Genomic DNA, 23,942 nt, shown 5'->3' on the forward strand with positions numbered 1-23,942 from the left:
AACCAGACTTATTGTGGTGATCATCTTATAATGTATAAAAATATAGAATCACCTCATTGTATACCTGAAACTAGTATAATAGTGTAAGTCAATTATACTTCAATTAAAAAAAAGAATAAATATAATCTTGTGGGTCAGAGGAGATAGGGTCAATGACCCATGTAGCCCAAATAGCTTAGCTCTGGCACTTAGGATTTTTGGAGACAAAGCAGTGAGACTGAGACTTGAAAAGTAGTCAAATGTCCTCAATTATATTTATGCTCATAAGCATGGTAGATTGTAATTATTACCAGGGGTCCTATGGATTTAGGGCTGATCTAATATTTAAAGTCAAAGTTATGAGACACGGATTCATGAACATTTGCTGAATATCCACTGCGTGATTGTGCGCAACTCAAGAATACCCAGAGCAATAAAGAAAGGCACAGTCATTGCCTTCAAGGAGTTTACAATCTCAGGAAAAGAGATGCATGAACATACCTTGGGCAGAGATATCTTCAGATGGGTAAGGAAACCTTTCTTCCCCTAGAGGGATCAAAGGGGATTTCCAAGTAGGTGTCATTAGCGCAAGTCCTAAAAGACAACAGGAGTTTGCTAGGTGGGAAAGCTCTTCAGAGCTCTTCAAACATAGGAAGAAATATGCCTCTGAACACATCACTGTGAAAGAACATGATGCATTTGTCAAACTATGGGTATTTTAGCATGGTTGGCACATAGAAGAGGTATTAGAGAATTACAGGAGGTGAAACTAAAAAACAAAAAAAGGAAAAAAAGTAAGCAGGAATTAGATGATTAAGGCCCTTGCCATGATAAGACATTTGGAATTTTATGCTGTAGGTAAGAAGAAAAGCTCCATAAACAGATACAGAACAGGAAATTATCAGCCAAGGAAATGGAGAACTCATGGGGAACAGTATATTTTTCTGATATTAATTAGGTAAAATACAGAAATGTAAGTCTCCTGTGGTAATTTATAGAACTAGAGTCAATTTGTAGACTTTAAATAAATGGTCTGCATAAGGAGGATCTTTTATTTCATGTAGGCTCTCTAGCAACAAAATAGTATTGTGAGGTAGTGTGCTTCTTATCACAAGAGGTATTAAAGTAGAGGCTGCAGTTTGCCTGTAAAAGGCACACTAAAAAAAAGGTAATATGGGTAGTAGAAAAGACAACCAATAATGCCTGTTCCCATTTAGATTATAAGATTTTCTATTTCTTCTGTACTTTGGGATGCTGGCATATTACATGCTCCGTAGATATTGAGCAGTTGATTGTCTATAGCAAAATCTAAAATTAACTCTGAAATAAGCCTTTAAAAGCAGTTTCCAGACCTCAGTGACTTTGTGGAAGTACATATATAAACCAAATTTCATTGTCTAAAGAACTCCTCAGATTTTAGAAGCTGAGATTTCAAGCTAAAAGTACAAAAAGGGAAAGCTCCTAAATTATAGCTAAAATAGTTTATCATTCTTAAATGTCTTTTTTCTGATGTTTGAGGATAATTTAGCCTTCACTCCACAAAGACATAAAGTCAACTATATTAAAGTATTTTAAAACTGCCTTCTCACAATTCGGGTTTATAACATGGCTGTGTTCTTTAGCAAGAAAACTGCTCCCATATTCCTCTTAGTCTAAATTATCTTACTTGAATTAATTTCCATGGAGATTAAAGTATGTCGATCTTATTTTTCACCCCATGTATGATGAGCTCTTAAGAGTTTGCATTTAGCTTATCAATACAACTGTTCCTGCTAATTATAAAACGGTGCTCAAATAGATGAAAACCTATGAATGGTGTTATTTTTATAGCTCACTTTTTGATCAATAAAAGAGTATTTGACAAACTAGCCTTTCGTGTTTTAATGAAATCAACTCATGAGAATCATGGAACTGGTTCTTTAATATTGTTTCATTTCTTAAATATACCTGATTTGGTTTTACCTGGAACTGTACCACACAAAGTAAATACTGGTTTAGTGAGTTGAGCCTCCTCAGACAAACTCCGTGCATAATTTAATTAAACCAGGAAAAATATAATACAACCAGGGAAATTTGGGGTTTTTCTGAGTTGCGTTTTGTAAGTCTCTCTTTTATCTCAGGAAATTGAAAGTCTCTTTTGACAGTCGGAACTTATGTGGCTCTGAGATTTATATATTTTTTAAAAGTTCCCCGTGGGGAACTGATAGAGCAGATCTATGGACTAATGTTGAGTCCAGATTTAATCTGAGTTCCACAGTTGTTCTGAAAGTTCCCTATCAAAAATATCTGGTTTAAAGCCTTTCTCTACTTCAGTGAATTGTATTTAACTTTCTCTAGTGCTTTTCTACCACCTGCATGGGCTCGACTTTGGGATGTTTTCCCCATCACTAGTCTTAAAGCCCTGAGATAATTTCAGTGCCCTCCTTCTCCATAAAACCAAAAATCTTGTCCTCTATATTTCACCACCTAGAAATGGGAGAAATAGTCCTAATTTTCTTCCTTGTTACCAGTGCATTTTGGATTACATTAAGTTCATATGTACTAGCCTTTACTTTGATGTTCTCATAGGACTAACTCAGTGGATATGAAAATGCATAGGTAGAGACACAGCAGCCTCTTTTGGCCCTACATAATTATCCTTTTAAATTTACTTTTCTAAACATAGCAAAGTCCTTCAGTAGCTTAACTTTATGATTTATGCATTATGGTCCATATCATTGCCCAACATACTGAACTGCTACCACATAACACGTTCACTCCTACTCATGTACAATGAATCTCTGCATCATGATTGTACTGCCCATAATCTTCTCTCAAAACACAATCTCCTCAATGCTTAAACATGAATTTCAGGACTTCGCTGGTGGTGCAGTGGTTAAGAATCTGCCTGCCAATGCAGGGGACACGGGTTTGAGCCCTGGTCCGGGAAGATCCCACATGCAGCAGAGCAACTAAGCCTGTGTGCCACAACTACTGAGCCTGAGCTCTAGAGCCTGTGAGCCACAGCAACTGAGCCCACATGCCACAACTACTGAAGCCTGCGTGCCTAGAGCCCGTGCTCCGCAACAAGAGAAGCCACTGCAATGAGAAGCCTGCGCACTGCAACAAAGAGTAGCCCCCACTCGCAGCGACTAAAGAAAGCCCACGTGCAGCAACGAAGATCCAATGCAGCCAAAAATAAATAAATAAATTTAAAAACAAAAAATCATGAGTTTCTTTAAACCCAGCCTACCTGCTGTAATGCTCATTTCTTTAATCTTAAAGATAGTATCTGAGACCTAACCTTGCCAGAGATTTGACACAGAATAATCACCTTTATAATGTGTAGAGATGCCACTGCACATTTTGATGGCATCCTCACTGTGTCAGGGCAAATCTAACTTCTGGTCTTCTCTCACCATATATTTTCTTCTGCCTTATGATTCATAACTTATGTCAGCTATAACAAATCTTCCCTTCCATATAATTATCATATGATATTTTCTTAAAGTAAATCATTATGGGTGGTTTGCAACCATCTTCAATTATTTATTTTTAAAATAAAAGCCAAAAGAACAAAAGGATTGTTGATTTGGGACACCCTATTTTCAAAGACTGGTAGACTCAGTTATTTCTGAGGGATGGGATAAGCCAGGGAAATTCTTTGCTCTGGAACTAATGAGAATGGGGTGAAGATCAAAGGAATTCAAAGACACAAGTAGAGTCCTGCTTGCCTATTTTGATTCCTAGCAGTCTTTTCCACAGCTTTCTCTCAGTAACTACAGCACTACAGCTGTCAGTACCCTCACCCAACTAAACCTGGATCTGAAAGCTTATTACCTAACCCCATCCACCCCCAGTATAACCATACAGGTCACCACTTGCATTTCACCCTGCAGCTCTACCACCCTTTATCTTAATTTCCATGTCCTTAAAAAATATAGAGTAGACTAGAGAATATGCTCTTTCTTCCTGGTGGCCTTGTGGACCCCTTAGTACTAGAGGAAATATACAATACAATGATTCCACAGGTTACTAAACCCGTCCAGAGGGTCTGAATGTACACTAAACAACACTGATCAAGGTACTGACTGTGCAAAAAGGTTTAATAAATGTTAGAAAGATCTAATGATAAATGAAAATAACCATGTTTGCCCTCTATGAACTGACAAACTAGACTGAGGGTGAATCAAGCTCATTTCTATAGTCTCTACTAATAAACAAAATCTATATACTTCAGAATTATCCTCACTAATACAAGTATCTAATTTCTTGACAAATTCTGAATTTTAGAGTGAAAACGGTCCTTGGAATTCATCTAATTAAATTTTTCACAAATATAAAAATTGGGAATGACAGAGAAGTGGCTTGTATAAGGCCACAAACAAATCTATTTCAAAATGTAATTAATGCTACTTTTCTCTTGCTGTCTTACCAAACTACTCTATACCAAAAATATTCTATACCCTCAATTTTCCTAGATCTTATTGGGAATACTGTCTCAATTTTGGAAGAAGCATTTCTGAGGTTAAGAAGGGGAATGTTACTCTTCATTCAATAAGAAGCATGAAATTGGGAGCATTTTGTGAGAGCTGATACAGAACATTCATTCAATAAAGTCAAGGGCAATGGAATCAATGATTTTGAGGTCTGTATATAAACATTTAGTACCATGGAAAATTAGAAATAAAAACAAATTTGGTGAAAGAACTTATCAAAAAAGGATTAGTAATCCAGAAGGAAAGAAATCAGAAAGATCAGAGCAGAAATAAATGAAATAGAAACAAAGAAAACAATAGCAAAGATCAATAAAACTAAAACCTGGCTCTTTGAGAAGATAAACAAAATTGATAAACCATTAGCCACACTCATCAAGAAAAGAGGGAGAGGACTCAAATCAATAAAATTAGAAATGAAAAAGGAGAAGTTACAACAGACACTGCAGAAATACAAAGCATCCTAAGAGACTACTACAAGCAACTCTATGCCAATAAAATGGACAACCTGGAAGAAATGCACAAATTTTTAGAAAGGTATAACCTTCCAAGACTGAACCAGGAAGAAACAGAAAATATGAACAGAACAATCACAAGTAATGAAACTGTGATTAAAAATCTTCCAACAAACGGAAGTCCAGGACCAGATGGCTTCACAGGTGAATTCTATCAAACATTTAGAGAAGAGCTAACACCCATCCTTCTCAAACTCTTCCAAAAAATTGCAGAGGAAGGAACACTCCCAAACTCATTCTATGAGGCCACCATCACCCTGATACCAAAACCAGACAAAGATACTACAAAAAAAGAAAATTACAGACCAATATCACTGATGAATATAGATGCAAAAATCCTCAACAAAATACTAGCAAACAGAATCCAACAACACATTAAAAGGATCATACACCATGATCAAGTGGGATTTATCCTAGGGATGCAAGGATTCTTCAATATATGCAAATCAATCAATATGATACACCATATTAACAAATTGAAGAATAAAAACCATATGATCATCTCTACAGATGCAGAAAAAGCTTTTGACAAAATTCAACACCCATTTATGATAAAAGCTCTCCAGAAAGTGGGCATAGAAGGAACCTACCTCAACATAATAAATGCCATATATGACAAACCCACAGCAAACATCATTCTCAATGGTGAAAATCTGAAAATATTTCCTCTAAGATCAGGAACAAGACAAGGATGTCCACTCTCACCACTATTTTTCAACACAGTTTTGGAAGTCCTAGCCATGGCAATCAGAGAACAAAAAGAAATAGAAGGAATAAAAATTGGAAAAGAAGAAGTAAAACTGTCACTGTTCGCAGATTACATGACACTATACATAGAGTCCTAAAGATGCCACCAGAAAACTACTAGAGCTAATTAATGAATTTGGTAGAGTTGCAGGATACAAAATTAATGCACAGAAATCTTTTGCATTCCTATACACTAATGATGAAAAATCTGAAAGAGAAATTAAGGAAACACTCCCATTTACCATTTCAACAAAAAGAATAAAATACCTAGGAATAAACATACCTAGGGAGAAAAAAGACCTGTATGCAGAAAACTATAAGACACTGATGAAAGAAATTAAAGATGATACAAATAGATGGAGAGATATACCATGTTCTTGGATTGGAAGAATTAATATTGTGAAAATGACTATACTACCCAAAGCAATCTACAGATTCAATGCAATCCCTATCAAACTACCACTGGCATTTTTTACGGAACTAGAACAAATCATCTTAAAATTTGTATGGAGACACAAAAGACCCCGAATAACCAAAGCAGTCTTGAGGGGAAAGAAATGGAGCTGGAGGAATCAGACTCCCGCACTTCAGACTATACTACAAAGCTACAGTAATCAAGACAGTATGGTACTGGCTCAAAAACAGAAACATAGATCAATAGCACAAGATAGAAAGCCCAGAGATAAACCCACGCACCTATGGTCAACTAATCTATGACAAGGGGGGCAAAGATATACAATGGAGAAAAGACAGCCTCTTCAATAAGTGGTGCTGGGAAAACTGGACAGCTACATGTAAAAGAATGAAATTAGAACACTCCCTAACACCATACACAAAAATAAACTCAAAATGGATTCGAGACCTAAATGTAAGACTGAACACTATAAAATTCTTAGAGGAAAACATCGGAAGAACATTCTTTGACATAAATCACAGCAAGATCTTTTTTGATCCACCTCCTAGAGTAATGGAAATAAAAACAAAAATAAACAAATGGGACCTAATGAAACTTCAAAGCTTTTGCACCACAAAGAAAACCATAAGCAAGACGAAAAGACAACCCTCAGAATAGGAGAAAATATTTGCAAATGAATCAACGGACAAAGGCTAAATCTCCAAAATATATGAACAGCTCATGCAGCTCAATATTAAAAGAACAAACAACCCAATCCAAAAATGGGTAGAAGACCTAAACAGACATTTCTCCAAAGACAATATACAGATGGCCAACAGGCACATGAAAAGATGCTCACTATTAGAGTATTGCTAACTATTAGAGAAATGCAAATCAAAACTACAATGAGGTATCACCTCACACTGGTCTGAATAGTCATCATCAGAAAGTCTACAAATAATAAATGCTGGAGAGGGTGTGAAGAAAAAGGAACCCTCCTACACTGTTGGTGAAAATGTAAATTGGTGCAGTCACTGTGGAACATGGCATGGAGGGTGCTCAAAAAACTAATAATAGACTGACTGTATGATCCAGCAATTCCATTCCTGGTCATTTATCTGGGAAAGATGAAAACCCTAATTCAAAAAGATACATGCACCCCAATGTTCACAGCAGCACTATTTACAATAGCCAAGACATGGAAGCAACCTAAATGTCCGTCGACAGATGAATGGATAAAGATGATATGGTATATATATACAAGGTGGAATATTACTCAGCCATAAAAAGGAACGAAATGATGCCATTTGCAGCAACTTGGATGGACCTAGAGATTATTATACTAAGTGAAGTTAAGTCAGACAGAGGAAAACAAATATATGATATCACTTATATGTGGAATCTAAAATATGATACAAATGAACTTATTTACAAAACAGAAACAGACTCACAGACATAGAAAACAAATTAACGGTTACCAAAGGGGTGGAGGGAGAGATAAATTAGGAGTTTGGGATTAATGGATACACACTACCATATATAAAATATATAAGCAACAATGATTTACTGTGCCACAGGGAGCTATAGTCAGTATCTTATAATAACCTATAATGGTAAAGAATCTGACGAAGAATATATGTGTGTGTATGTATACATATATATATGTGTTTTATATATATATATAACTGAATCACTCTGAAATTGTCACAATACTTCAATTTTAAGAAAGTCTCTGTATCCATTGTCCATTTTCAAACTAAGCTATAAACTATAAATGCTCAAGACTGTCCATACCAATAAGAAGTCATCTTAATGTAAAGGACATTTTTTAAAAAGAACGATACATTCACATGTCCATTTGAATTATAAGATAGCAGAAGTTTTATAATGAGAAGCACCAGTGTTCTCCTTGGTTTCCATGACAACTATCCACTCCTCAGAGTTCACTGCATTTAACTCTTTCTGTCTTTACTTGTTGTTACCTTCAAAACACTAAATAATATGTTTATGTCTCCATTTATTTATTTACTTTCACCCCTCTATTTACTCCCAGCTATAAAAAAATGAGCATTTTATTTATGATAACTCTTCATCTTTTAATTTTTTTTTTTTTTTTTTTTTTTTTTTTTTTTTTTTTTTTTGTGGTACGCGGGCCTCTCACTGTTGTGGCCTCTCCCGCTGCGGAGCACAGGCTCCGGACGCGCAGGCTCAGCGGCCATGGCTCACGGGCCCAGCGGCTCCGCGGCATGTGGGATCCTCCCAGACCTGGGCACGAACCCGCGTCCCCTGCATCGGCAGGCGGACTGTCAACCACTGCGCCACCAGGGAAGCCCCCATCTTTTAAATTTTTGAGATATAAAAATTTTCAGTTCTTCTATTGGTTGCCTTGGTAAAGTTGAGTATTATACCCAAAACTCTATACATTTGGCTATCAACTTTAAACAATCACTTGGTTGTTCACTATATCAAATATTTATGTTTTTATTCTCTTTTTTCTGTCTTCCCAACTTTTATCTCCCAGTTTCTGCCCTTTTCTCTATTTTTATATTGTTAACATTAATAGCATATACATTTTATTTTGTAAGCTTAATTACATTATCTATGTTTTGATGAAAGGTTGACTATAAAGTTGAAAACTAAGAAACAGAGGCTACACTGACATGTCTATATAATGACTGATTCCCTACAGGAAAGATAAGGATGATTCTAGGACACTATAGAATAACTGGCTTTGTTTCCTCGCCAGGCCTCTTAACTGAATGGCAAAGCGACTTGGGCTGTCTCTAATGGAAGGGGTTTGTTGCCTGGGAGGCTAACTTTAGGATGCAGAGCTAGAAGCCAGTCGACAGACTGCCCCCTACCACCCCACAGGTCAAATGAGAAGCACCTCACTTCACAATGCCAACATCCACCCCAAGGTTCTCCTTTACTTTCTTTAGAACACTGGTTCTCAAGACCAGCAGCAGCAGCAGCAGCAGCAGCAGCAGCAGCAGTACCTGGAACCTGTTAGAGTTGAAAATTCTTGTTCACCCCTGAACTATTGATACTAAATCAGAAACTCTGAGAGTGGGCTTCCCTGGTGGCACAGTGGTTAAGAATCCACCTGCTAATGCGGGGGACATGGGTTCAAACCCTGGTCCAGAAAGATCCCACATGCCGCAGAGCAACTAAGCCCATGCACCACAACTACTGAGCCTGCGCTCTAGAGCCCACGAGCCACAGCTACTGAAGCCCGCACACCTAGAGCCCATGCTCCTCAACAAGAGAAGTCACCGCAATGAGAAGCCCGTGCACCGCAACAAAGGGTAGCCCCCGCTCACCACAACTAGAGAAAGCCCGCGTGCAGCAATGAAGACCCAACACAGCCAAAAATAAATAAATAAATTTATAAAAAAAGAAAAAGTGAAAGTGAGGTCCAGTGATCTGTGTTTGAACAAGGCTCCATGTGATCATGAGGCAGGCTAAGGTTTGAAAACCACTGCTTTAGAGAGAACCCTTTAGGGTTTGGCACTGAGGCAAATGTCAAGTACAGGCAGAAACAGGGTAAAAGGATTGTCACAGCTGATCTAAACCTTTAATAGTTCTACTCCCTTTTTTGAGCACACCCTCATTCTTACCATTTGGACCAGATTACCGAAATCTTGGATTTTCTATGGGGTTCCTTACAAAGATGTACTGGTAAATGCTTAACAATCAGCTAATGAGAAGGAAAGGCCCAAATTTGTACCCCCAGTATGGCCAATTTCAAGATTCTAACATGGTATCTCTGAAGTCACAGTTGGGAAGAGATTATCACAATCCCAGGTCAATGAGACCTGGCTCCACCACACCACTGATTTTCCACCACCAGGAAAATCAATTCTCATGCAGTACCCTTCTGCATGTTTTCAATTCTGTTTCACCCACCAATGTGCCTTCAAAAGCTTTTTGTCTTCCAGAAGTTCTATTGACATCTCTTTCAACTATTGATCCTTTACAGTTAAACATTTATATCATCTTTTATAATTCTTTACTAATATTCCACTGGGGTTTCAAATGCATGTGTTCACTCTATCACCTTAAAGCAGAAACCTAAATATATGTTTATCCAAAGTTTATGACCCACTGCACTGGTCAAAGAAGACAAAGTGGACACTCACCAGTGTGTTGTTGACATTACTGTTTGTATTGTAAGAAGGCAGCAACTCCTATGTTAACAATAGCCCTGGAATTTGAGTAGTCCTCTATAGGTTAAGCATTCATCTATTTACTCAACAAATATTCATTGTGTTCCTTCTATATACCAAGAATTGATTAGGAATTGATTAGAAATTAACAAAAGAGACTAAAATATAATGGGCCCTAAGACTGTCAAATGGCCCTAAGACTGGGGGCATTGGGATAACGTAAATATGAAGGCTAGCCTAGAATGTGAAAAATCACGTAAGGGCAGCTACAAGGAGTCTGGTGAAATGGAGAAGGACTGACCCAGCATTGCTTTCTCCCTGATGAAGTGGGGTGGGGATAAATTTATGGGGCTCTTTTTAACCATAGAAATAATGCACATTATAAAACAAATATAAAGTACATATTGGATATACATTACATATGATTTCTAATAAGACTCAGCCCTCGATCATGGTACATGTATCTTTGATATTCCAGATATACAGTCACTATTTAGTTACTCAGAAGACAATGGAACAGACTCCCCTAAAAAGATGCAACTTAACAATATTAATCCTTCTATGACTTACTTGCCTTGCCAGTAGTGAGCTCATTCCCAGACCCATCTCTTTTTGACTGCGAGGTATAGTGTTGCCTGCTAGCAAGGGGCATGGAGTTGAAGTCTTAAACATGCCTGAACATCCTGACACAGCTCCTCCCCACTTTATAGCCTTGGCACATTCTTAACCTCTCTAAGTCAAAGTTTCCTCATCTATAAAATTAATTTTGTAACAGTACTTCAGAAACTTGCCAGAAGAATTAAATGAAATAATGCAAAGGTGAGGTATACAGCAAGTGCTTACTAAATGCTTGCTATATATAGATTTTGTCATGCTCTATTCTGCTCTATTGTACTACAGTCTATGCTGTCTTCCACCCACTCAACTCTGACACTACAAAACTGTGATGACTTACAGCTTTTTTTTTTCTCTTTTTTACACAGTATGTTGCATTTCAGCTCTCAAAAGCCTCTAAATTATAGTGAGGAAAGCTTTTTTTTCCCCAGGAAAAAACCTCTGCTCACTCTGCTCTACTTGGGGCCACCCCTTGTGAGATGTCCCACAGCAGTGTGAAGGTTCAGAAACTGGCCTTTCCTAATTTGTCCATTTTTTAGGTAGAGCATCCAGTCTTAATGAAGACAAACAAAAAAATCTTAGTCTTTTAAATTATAAAGCACAAATATACATGCAATTTGGGATGTAGGATAAATGAACAAATGTTCCACTAGAGAATACAAACATAAACAGATATACAGTTTATCTATGGTACTAAAATTTCATGAGGTGGGGAGGGTAACCAGGGAAAAAATTTCTAAAAAGGCTAGATGAGAAATAATGAAAGAAAGTTAGAGAAACACTGAGTTATAGAAAAATACTCATAGTTCCCAATTTACAAAGATGTAAATTGATAACTTAGAATGTTCATGGAAAAAGTATCAAAGTCACAAGGCTTTCAAGTACTCAACAACAGCCAACTTAACTCCATAATGCTTTTGAACTCTTACCTGGCCAGTCTAAGAAAAAACACATCCCTGCCTTCTACAGTGGCTTCTACAAAAGAGAGAAAGATCTGTGGTGGTAGCAGAGGCCCCATAGTGGTAAGAAGTCCACAAGAATATAACTTGTAATTCAGGCCTGAACTCAAAGTGGGAAAAAGAATACACCAATCTGTAAAACCTAGAATACACTGTGATAACAAACGATTCCAAGATTTATTTCCACCTCATGCAGCACCCCCCTGTGGAAAGGCTGTGGCTCTGCCCTATGTCATCTTCCTTCTAGGATCCAGGCTGTTGAAGCAGCCTTCTTCTGGAATATTAACAGCTATGGCAGAGGGAAGGGGGCTTGGGGCCATTTGCTGGCTCTTAAACATTTTGCATAGATGTGACTCATGGGGCTTCTAATCCTATTTCTTTGGTCAGAGAAGTCACATGGGCAAGCCTAATGTCATTAGGATAGGGAAACAGAATCCTTCCAAGAGGGAGAGCAAATAAATGTGCATATCATCCAGTCTAGCACATAGAGTAATAAGAATGATACCTTCAGATACATCTCACTTCACTGAATACACTACATCTTCTATAAGCATTATCTCATTGTATCCTTACAAGTTTGCGAGATAAAAAAGGCAGTAGTCATTATATCCATTTACATTTATTTACATAACTGAAAACAAAAGAACTCAGTGTTTGGAGAATATACTATTACTTAGAGTTGCCTGAAAATGGCCAAGTTTCCTGGGGTGTTATAGATTTCCCTATCATTGGAAGGAGTCACACAGAAGCTGGACACCTACTCTGTGCCCATGCTGAAGAGGAGATTCAAGGATCCTATTAGTAGACTGACAAGATAGCCTTTAAGATCCCTTTTAGACAGAAGATTCTACAATTCTGCAAGTCCAATTTCACACAGCTATTAAGCAGCTAGTCAGTGGTAAATGTCTTTCACCTCCAAATAACATGTATACAGAAAGGTAAAAAGAAAGTCCAGGGTAATTTAGTGATCTGGCATTCATGTTCCCTTGTTCTGGTACACAAATGTTGGAAAAGTTGTATCACAAGTCACTTCTTAATCAGTATGCATTAAATGTCTGTTGTTGGTGTGGTGACTAAAATGCTATGAATTATTACTATGCATTATCAAACTTTCAGCATACTCTGGGTTTCCTGCACCAATACATTTCTGATTAAAATAAAAGCATATTGGCACTAGCAGGTCTATCGGTCCCCCAGACACAAATATTCTCTTGGGTTGCATGATAAACAAACAAATGTTCCACTAGAGAGTACAAAACAAGTAGAATTATCTGTCATTACGTAAAGGAAAGATAGTCCTTTAACAGATGAGCTGTACTGAGGTCTTGCATTTTAAAGATATTTTTAGAACTTTACAAAGAAACAATTCACTTATTCTCCCGAGTTCTGGGTTTCAACAGCACTAATTCTACAGGGCTATGATTCCAATATGATTATTTGAGCTAGTGATCTGAATTTTTACCATTTGTCAAATGAATATATAGTATTGGTATAAAAACAGAAAATAAACCTAATTTTACTATTTTAAGCATTTTTTTTTTTTTTTTTTTTTTTGCAGTACGCGGGCCTCTCACTGTTGTGGCCTCTCCCGTTGCGGAGCACAGGCTCCAGACGCGCAGGCTCAGCGGCCATGGCTCACGGGCCCAGCCGCTCCGCGGCATGTGGGATCTTCCCAGACCGGGTCACGAACCCGTGTCCCCTGCATCGGCAGGCGGCCTCCCAACCACTGCGCCACCAAGGAAGCCCCTATTTTAAGCACTTTTACTTTAAAAAATCCCACCATTTTCACCTAATTATTTCCCATTATCAGAGGACATAAAAAAAATCAGCAGGCATAAAAAACTCAAAGAATGATGTGTATCTGGTTATTATAAGTACGGTCATTCATTCATTGTTCATTTCATGGTTGGAGAACCAACATTGAATAACTTCTCCTGAAAAATTAAAATAACATCCTCATCTTCCAGGATAAAAGAAAAGTTCACATTTAAAACTGATTTAGGTTTTGGCTCTCAGAAAGTCAGAAGTCATGAATGGCACCAAACTGAGCAGGCTGCCCAGGATGCTACACGTTCAATATTTCCCTCAATAATTTCCCCTGAATTATCTTCCTATGACATGAACTTTGACCTGACTGTGGACATGGTTTGGATATGGCCAACACCAACACCTTTCTGGGAAAAACTCAAGCCCCACTGTAAAAGTATAACCAATTAGGAAACATATATTATTCTGCTTCACTTGGTTTGCTCCCAGGAAATGGTTCTGAATGCCAGAGTGGTGCTCTTCCTAATCTAGTAACTGCTGAGGCGCCAGAGCCAGAAGAGGGGCCACTACGCTCAGACACAGGAGTCTGAAATACATGACTCTTAGGCTGACATCAATCCAGCTTCTGCAGAATCCGCGGGTGATTTTTCCGACAAGGTTTAAAATTCCATTTCATTGTATTTGACACATCCAAGCTCAAATAAAGAGAACAAGGAGAAGATTCGTACCTCTTAAGGAATGTTTCACATATTTGTAAAAGTTTAGGTAACTAAGAGATGCTCCTTTCAAACCCAGTTTTAAAATTAAAAAAGAGGGGAGAAAAGGAAAGCCAATTTTACTGAAAAAAAAATTTTTAATGCTTTAAAAATATTGAACTCTTTCATCATGGGAGTTTATGTTTATAGGTTTCAGACTATTATCAGGATTAGCCACTCACACAACCAGTTCTTGTTTCTACAAGATTATATCACATAAATATGCCTCTCTAAATCAAGTAGACAGCATTTCATATTCTGGTGTGCTGGGGAACACAAGGCAAGGCTTTTTGATTAATGCTACTGGATTTAGGTGATTTTCTTGGGACTTCTACTTATATAAATATGTAAGAAATTCTGTCTCACTCGTGAATTGCTACTGTTCCTACAGGCCAGCAACTGTTCATTTTTTAAAAAAGATTTAGATACACACACTTCTGTGATTATTAGAACAAATCAAAGGATCAGAAGCAGGGAGCCTAAAATAAGTTTCCCTGGGTTTAAATCCCAGCTCTAACACTTACTTGTGGGGTGATCTTTAGGAAACTACTTCATCTCTCTGCCTCAATTTCTTACTGTCAAAATACTCACTATGATAATACCTACTTCGTAAGGTTGTTTTGAGGTTTAGATGGCTTAATGTTTATAACGTGCTTAGAACAGAGCTTGGTACCATGTGTTTGTTATGTAATTAAATAAACAAAATAGAAAGAAAATACAAATAAGAATTTTATACATTCATCATTCAAAATTTATTTAATTGCCATTTTCATCTCTTTCAAATCTATAAAAATCCCTTTCTCCACAAATTTCTAACTGTGTGACCTTGGGCAGGTTATATAACATCTGTATACCTCAGTTTCTTCATCTATAAAATGGGGATAATAAAAGTACACACATCACACAATTACTGTGTATCAATAAATAAAATTATACTGATAAAACGCTTAACAAAGTGCTTATCATATAGTAAAAGTTCAACACATATTAATATTCTAATTCAGGCCTTGAATACACAATAAATGTTATATTTCATATTAGTGATGAACAGACGGGTCACCCAATAACTGGCATGGAGGCAACCATCATGTAGGAATGTAGTTAGATTTTTACATTACACCTATACCAAAATAAAAGCAAATATAAAACATTAAGTCTTTAAATCTAGTTGGAGATGTAGGCACGTACTTTTTGATCACTCCAAGTCACAAACAGAAAAACTACTTCAGGGTCCTGTAAACCTTTTCTATAAAGGGCCATATAATTTAGATTTTGAGGGCCGTAGAGTTTCTGTCACATCTACTCAACTGCTATTGTAGCAGCAAAGCACCTACAGAAAATAAGTAAACAAGAAAGGCATAGCTGTGTTCCAGAAAAACTTTATTTACAAAAACAGGCTAAGGGCCAGTTTTGGCTCTAGGGCCATAGTTTTCCAATCGTTATCTAACTCATCCCAGTGTCCTAACCAAAACCTACATAAACCCCAGTAAAAATCATGATGGCTACCAAGTTTGCCATATTATCTTGGGTCTAGATCCTATAGAACATCATAAAAAAGAAACAGATAATGTGCTCTCTACCTTCAAGAACACTGTAATCTAGTCAAGCAGTTCCAAATAAAGTGATACATGAAAAGTTAAATACACAGGTGTGTGTTTCAAATTATATATGGTTAATAGTCAACTCAAGTTATGTCAAAGCTTGAAGAAAATTATATGAAATTTAACTGAAAGATTTCCCAGTGGGATAGTAATTCTATCTGTGGCTCACTTTCCACGAACACCAGCCTGTTTTTCTTCAAAAACATGAAGGAACTTCAAGTTTTAATGTTCTTTCATAAATTGGATCAAACATTTATGTAAAATATGATACATTTTAATCCACATACTTTGAAATTTTTATCTTTAAGAGCTCCAACAATGAAAATATTCTCTTTGGGTTTTCTTTGCCAAATATCTGAAAATAAGGCAGCTTCATAATCTCATTTGTTCATGTTTTTCTCATCCCGTAATCAGACACTGACTTTTTTTTTTTTTTTTGCCTTAACAAATTGTATGGTAAATTGATTTTCTAAAATGTAAGCCTGAGTTATCCCTCAATTAACTTGTTGAATTAAATATCAATTGTGCCATCAAGGAGTTATTTTCCTAGCGAACAATTAAGTTTTACAGGCATTATTCTGTCTGTTCATTCTGGCATGACAAATATAACACTTTAGGTATCAAACCTTTATAAACTGTCTGTTAACATGTAATCCAACTGAGCTTGAGAATATACTTTTTGTCCAATGGGAAGAAGGTTCTCCATGATGCACATTTAAAGAATGGAAAAACCATGTTCTTCTCTGATGGCTCCATTAACTACCTCCATTAACCACCTTGGTGGTTTAAAGAACCACTAAGTTCTTTAAAACCTTCCCATTCAGTCTTGCTATGAAGGTGTGGTGTGATACAGTCTCTGATTCCCACAGAGGTCTCTCTTTTTTTTCCCACCCCAGAAAACAAGCAGTTATTGACTTGTTTCTCCCCAAGCGTGATTCACTATGTTCCTACCACACTGGGCTTCTTAAACCACCGAGGTCATTCCTGGGTCTTTGTATTTGCTATTTCCTCTGTCAGAAAACTCTACCTGTAATATTCTTATAATTAATGTCTTATTAACAAGTACTCTGCAGGTCTTAACTCATCTTTAGTTCCTCAAAGTACCTCTTCCAGATTACTTAATCCAAAGATGACACACATAGCCTCTGTCAATCACTAACAGATCACCTACTCTATTTTCATTACCAAGATCTGAAATATTCCATTTGTTTATAGATGCATTTGTCTATTTTATGACTCCCTTCACCAGAATATAAAAGATCCACGAGGGCAGGAGTGTATGTTGTCTTGTTCTTTGCTGCATCTCTAGCTCCTAGAAGAGGGTCTGGCACAGAGCAGACCCTGTTAAATAGAGGCTAACAGAAAGAAAGGAAGAGGAAAAGAAGGAAAATCGAGAAAAAGGAAAGGAAAGCAAGAAAGAAGAAGGAAGAAAAACCAGTAGAGAGCAGATGAGGTTAGTCCAGCCTCTTCTGGAATTGCCAGAGTCACATCAACTATCAAGAGCCCCTCCTTACTCCCTCTACTATTGTAGGGTAGAGCCACTTTAGGTTTTAAACACAAGGCTCTTCTCCTACGGAAGTCTCCTGTACTGTATGCAGGCAAGACCAATATGTTAGAGCAGCTATTTTCTTTGCTTCTGAGTTTACACTGAGTGTGCGTGTGTGTTTAGGTTCTATTCTATGCAACAATTCATTGATTGCTGGCTGGGCACAGTGTTTTTTCAGCCCTCTTATTTATTGCTTCTCTCAGTTAAGCCCCATGACCTGTTTACAACCCATAGGCCTCTGCATAAAACAAAATTTGAAAAAAATAAAAAATAAAAAAAAAAACAAAATTTGATTTAAAAAACCTTTTTCCATTTTTTGATTCAGACTTTGAGCAAAAAAAATAAATAAATAAATTACTAAATGATTTTTTTTTCACATTTCAGTCAGCATATTTTACGATTAAGGAATTTCTTCTGTTAACTTTCTTTACCATATTTTTATTAAATTAAGCAAAAAAGATTTTTAGAAAAGAGCTCCCATAATCTAATCTACCACTGACCACATTGTCCCCCATCATGAATGTTGCAACTTTTTAGTATATGTTATAATCACATAGATTTAATTTTTCTGTTAAATAGGAAAAAGAGCACAATGTGGGTGTCTAATATTAGTGGAAGACTAAATTATGGAACATTTCTTGAATGCAACCCCATGCAGCTTAATAAATACGATTGGGATGTGTCAATGCAGGTTCATCAGTTGTAACAGATGTACCACTCTACTCAGTAAGGCTGATAATGGGAAAGGCTATGCCTATGCAGAGGCAGTGAGTATATGGGAAATCTCTGTACCTTCCTCTAAATTTTGGTGTGAACCTAAACTGCTCTAAAAAATAAAGTCTTTAAAAAATATAAGAAAGTAGACCTCTAGTATAATCAAAACTACAAACAATTATGCATGCATGTGATGGGGCAAGAATGACAAGCACCATCAGAGAGAATGGCCAACAGTTTGATGCATGTGACTGATGGACTTAGAGATATCTTTGTTTTTTTAAACTTTAATTAAGTTATCATTAACAATAAAACAAAATATAATAACATGACATTTAGTACCTGAAATAAAGTAAATGACCACCTAAAGTAATTTAATCATGAAAAACTTTTCATTCACTGATCAAAACACAGATCTTCAACTGCCACAGCTATAGGAATTCACTGAGGTGTAAACAAGGTTTCTGATCTGCAGTGCTTATAATAGAGGAGTTAAGAAACATGTACAAAAATTACTACTCCGTCAGGTAGCTCACGAAAAATCTTTATGTGAACTGCTGAACTGCAGTCATGGTATTTCAAACGTGGACAGGTGAAGGCTTCAGATGGAGGAAACGAGAAAAGCTTCAAGGAGAGAAGGGCTTCTAGTTGGTTCCTGAGATGGAGGTAAGCTCCACAGATAATGCTGGAAATGAGAATCTCCAGGTGAGTGAGCGCAGTTCCAGCTCTGATTACCACAGAATCATATTGAGCCATTAGCATAAGCAATCAGTAAGGTTTAAAAAGTGCTTTCAGCCAGAAAGAGCAGCATTCCAGCCTACCTGTGAAACTTCTTTCTGGCGAGAATATACTGGGATACAAAAGCTGGCTGCTGAATAACTAGTAGCAGTTTTACCTGAAATGTGTTTTGCAGAAGCCTGGCTCCTGGAGATATTCCACCAAAAACAACCACTCCCATCACAGATTAACACTCCACAGATCTGCATAATGAAGTCAACACTTCTAAACTTATTTTCCCCACAAAACCCTTTTAGGCTAATAGGCAATACCTATTAACATCTTAGCAGTATAACAGAATTAGGAAGCAATATACTACAATGGTGAAAAGCATAGTAGACTGTGGAGATGAAGTACCAGGGCCGTAATTCCAGCTGACCTCAGGCCAGTTACTTAACCTTTCTGTGTCTTCCTTTCCTCATCAACAAAATGCTAATGATAATAAAAACTGCTTCATAAAATTGTTATGGGACCTCATTTGATCCCCTACAAGTAAACTCCTTACAACAGTTCCTGACACATGGTAAGCACTAGGTAATGGTTATCATTAGAGCAGCCTTCTCTGGGTTCATTATGGGAAAAGGAAGTTTGTGAGATACAAGTAAATGTTAAGTGGGCTTGTCATTGCTGGTATAAAAATCTAAGAAGGCTGTTTTACCCATGACTCTGGCATTTGGACAGAAGCTTCTGTTTTTTCCCTGCAGCAGAGGACCTCAGGAATGAGAGTGGCATGCTCAGGTATATGACATGTTAAGTATGAGATGCCAGTAGTACAGTCTGGTATGTGCAGTAGACTGTAGGCCATGTGAATTTCCAGTCTAGAACTAAAGACAAAGCTTTTAAATTAATTTCCACCATTTCCTCTCCTTTGGGCATATTCCTATATACTAATGGCCTTAGGACTTGGACCCTGCCCCCTCCTGTCTGTTCTTTTCCTAAGGACTGACTGAGGCTTGATGCTCTGCCGAGAGGCTTCCCTAAAACAGTCCTCTTTTTCGTACTCCATGCACGTACGGAGATATATCCTTATTGTGCAGTAATGGCCAAGCCTGATGTCAATGACTGTGTTGAACTGCTGTCCCTTGCCATTAACATACCTGTAACACCTGCATAGCTGACTGACCCCACTTCCCATGAGTGGGCAAATGAGTTCCAAGTCCTAGACCTGACAGTGTATAGCCTGCCTCTGTATATATGACTTGAGGATGCCCCTGAAAACATTCTCTCCACCCATGATGATATTCAACATGGTCCAGTCAAGTCAAATGGACCTGGAGTTTGGTTCTGGGGCCTGAGCTGGTAGGGTGGCATGTCTGAGCAAAGTTGACTAAAAATCTTAAGAGCCACAGGATGAATCAGAACCAAAGGTTTCAGAGAGCAAAATGGCTCAATATCAGGGACATAAGGCCACTCATCAAATTCAAGAAGTCTTGAGCCACTACAGATCCTTTGAACTACTGATCCTTCTTTGGAAGCTGTAGGGGTCTTCCTATTTAAACTGCATTCTAACCGAAATGTTGTGGTAATACTACTACCTCAGGTTGGACAATAAGCCATATGTGTATTCCCAGATTTATCTGGTCTGCAGAATCACCTGTTCCTGCTGATCAGCCAGGTATGGAAGCCATAAGGATTCACTGGTTGATGCATATCCCCGATTCCCAACATTTATTTGATTCTCAGTTATTTGCACCTAAGACTGTGCTCTAATCAGCAACAATGACACAATGGCTGAAATACACTCTTCTATGAACTGAATGCTTGTGTCCTCCCCTCACCCCCGCCACCAAAAAAAATGCATATGTTGAAGCCCTAATCCCTAACGTGATGGTATTTGGAGGTGGAGCTGCCTTTGAGAGATTAGGTTTAGATGAGGTCATGAAGATGGGGCCCCCGTGATGCAACTAGTGCCCTTATAAGAAGGGAAAGAGGCCAGAACCCTCTCACTTTCTGTCATTTGCAGATACAAGGAGGCTGCCATCTACAAACCAGGAAGAGGGCTCTCACCAGATAGTCAATCTGTCAGTATCTTGATCTTAGATTTCCCAGCCTCCAGAACTATGAGAAATAAAGGTTTGTTGTTTAAGTCACCTAGACAATGGTATTTTTTAAGGCAGCCCAAGCTGACTAAGGCTTGCTCCAGGTATGCATAATCTCAGAGCATATTTTAAAAGATACCTATGGAATTCTGATACTTGCCACATTCTAACTCTGAAAATCACTCTTGTATACAAATGTGCCTAATACATGCTTATTAAATATGAGTTGTTAGTAAGGTTGCCTGTGCATATAAAATATAATTTTTAATATGTAGTACCTTGTTTTTCTTTCTCTCAGTAAATTTAAAATTCTGTATCAGAGTGAAACTCAGTAAGTTAAACATCAATAAGTGGCAGATAGAGATGTAGCCTTTGAAACCTCATATGTTTAGATTATTTCTCCTTCCCATTTTTCTGTCACAGGACTTTGCAAAGTCTAATAAATCTTCAGTTTTCTCCTCTAGTATAATTATTACCTTCATTACTATCAAGAAAGTAATATTTAATTTTTAAAGCTTATTGTTTCACCCAGTCACTGTTGACACAAATCAATTCTATTAAGGGAGCCAAAGAGAACAGTAGCCTGTTTTCTAAGTCCTTTACTAGCGAACACTAAATTGATATGCAAGTAAATACAGTAATATGATAAAAATGCTATTTGCTAATTGCCTTGACTTCAATCATAAAATAACCAAGCCATTCAGTGCATTAATTTTCATGAGCTATCTCCAAACACTAAAAGTGAGTCAGCTGTGTGATACACAACATCAATCATTAAATCAATAACCCCTATAGACATGGTCTATGTTTCAGTTCTTTAGGCACTATGTTTATTTCCAAGATAATATTAATTATGTAACAGTACTTCTGCCCTTGGGCAAGTTGCTTCCATTTATCAGAGAACATGGACAACTCTATGGTTTCTTAGCTGGGTGAGTGACTGTTGACAACCCTTCAGAAGCATGAAGAAAGTCAAGTTTTGAATACCTGCAGTATAAAAATAAGCATATCATCACCCCAAGATAAGAAACCTTACGCTACTGAAATGAAATCAAGTCACTGGCAATATTGTTGTACCAAACACACTGACACATTTTTGTTATTGTAATTTTATGTGGCATTCTCTAAGGACATGCAATATATGTCACATTTCAAGACTGCAAAAAATTCCTTCACCTTTAAGCAAGAAAGCTGAAGAATGTTCTCCCTAGCCATTGCCTTATTTCTTAAAAAGAGGAAGCCTTTGCTTAAAGCTTTGCTTGGTTTAGCAATCAAATTATCCATTGTAAAACAACGTTGAAATTTATAACGTATTAAGAGTATTCTCTCTGGAATTATTTTCATCATATTACTGAGAATACAATATTATGGGTGATTCAGTGGAAATAAATAATTCACTAGCAAGTTACAATGTCCCTTTCTGAATTTAATTGTAGAGCCTGTGATATTACATACTATTACAAAGGAGAAAAAAACTTAGCATAAGAGTTAATTTTCATGAAGAAACAAAATCTAAGCATTGGAATCTATGCAGAATTTAAAGTTACCAAGTCACTGACAAAGGAGCTAGTAAAAGATAATTGTACACTTGTGTGAAAAAGCCACTGGTTGATGCTCATTATGTGTCACAGGAGCCGGCGAATTTAGTTTGTCTTTCCAGAGTAGAGGGATTTGTAAGGCAAGACAGGGGCTGGCTCTAGCAACAAAAGCAGACTTAAAGTGCAACTAGCTTTCCAAAGATTCTTTAATGTGAGTGTTATTTTTAAATTCAGATAAAAATAATAAATATTTTAAGCAATCAAGTACCTTTGCAAATCATTTTCAACTTCTGCATAATGTGGGAAATATTTCTAATCATACTTTAGCCAGTAAACTTTATAATAAAACATTTTTACCTAAAATCTAAAATATACATGTAAATATATACATGTATAGCTGTCAAAGTGAAAAAAAGTTTCTCAACTCTGTGAGTTAAAAGAACTAACCTACCTCTACACCCTACATCCAGGAATCACTAAATTTCAATTTAAAAGTTGATCAGTCAGGGTTCAACCCCTGAATATAAAATGTATTCTAGCTGATTTTTAACAGAAAGGGTACTGTACCACTTACATAATGATTAGATGACTGAAATAACAGACCATGGCTAGAGCTTCCGGGATGGATTTTCAAAGCCACATCACAGGGCTGGGCCACCCTAAGGGCTGCTGTTTCTCACAAGATCAGAATGGCCCCTACCAAATTAGAAAGCTCACAAGCCTAGCTGCTGACTTCAAATCAACCATCTCTACTTGGGAAGCTACCAGCCAAATGAGGAAGCCATACTATAGGAGGAATCAGAAACTGTTATTTCCTTTTCTAAAGAAAAATGTCGGCACAAGATAGAGATTCCTTAGCTTCTACAGGTGCCTGATCACAGCAAAAAGAAGCTCACTCACCCTGAGAAACTAATTCGATATCCATAGTATTTAATAATATCCAGTCCCACTCTACATATGGTTCTTAGCTTATTCCTAAAAGTATTTACCTCCCACTGGAGATTATCAAACTTATTAGGCAATTTGTTGAACCAAGATCCCATGAAAATTCAGAATAGCTAACAGTAGCATTATTGTTTCACTAAAAATTTAAGTATAGTTATTAATTATAGGATACTGTTCAGAAGTGTTGACATATAAATATTTTGCTAAATGGTATGCAGGAACACATAGGACTAAGTGTCTGCAAGATTATAAAACCCAAGAGTTGAAAATGACCTTATAGATCAGCAGATACACCCCTTTTCCAGGCAAGCATGTCTGAAGGGTAGTCATCCAGACTGTGTTTGGGCATGCACTGGTAAGGGGCACTCTGGTAGATGCATTATCAGACTCAATTCCTCACTCACCCTTGG

This window comes from Phocoena phocoena, chromosome 16 (assembly GCF_963924675.1).
Source record: "Phocoena phocoena chromosome 16, mPhoPho1.1, whole genome shotgun sequence".
Classification (NCBI taxonomy): domain Eukaryota; kingdom Metazoa; phylum Chordata; class Mammalia; order Artiodactyla; family Phocoenidae; genus Phocoena; species Phocoena phocoena.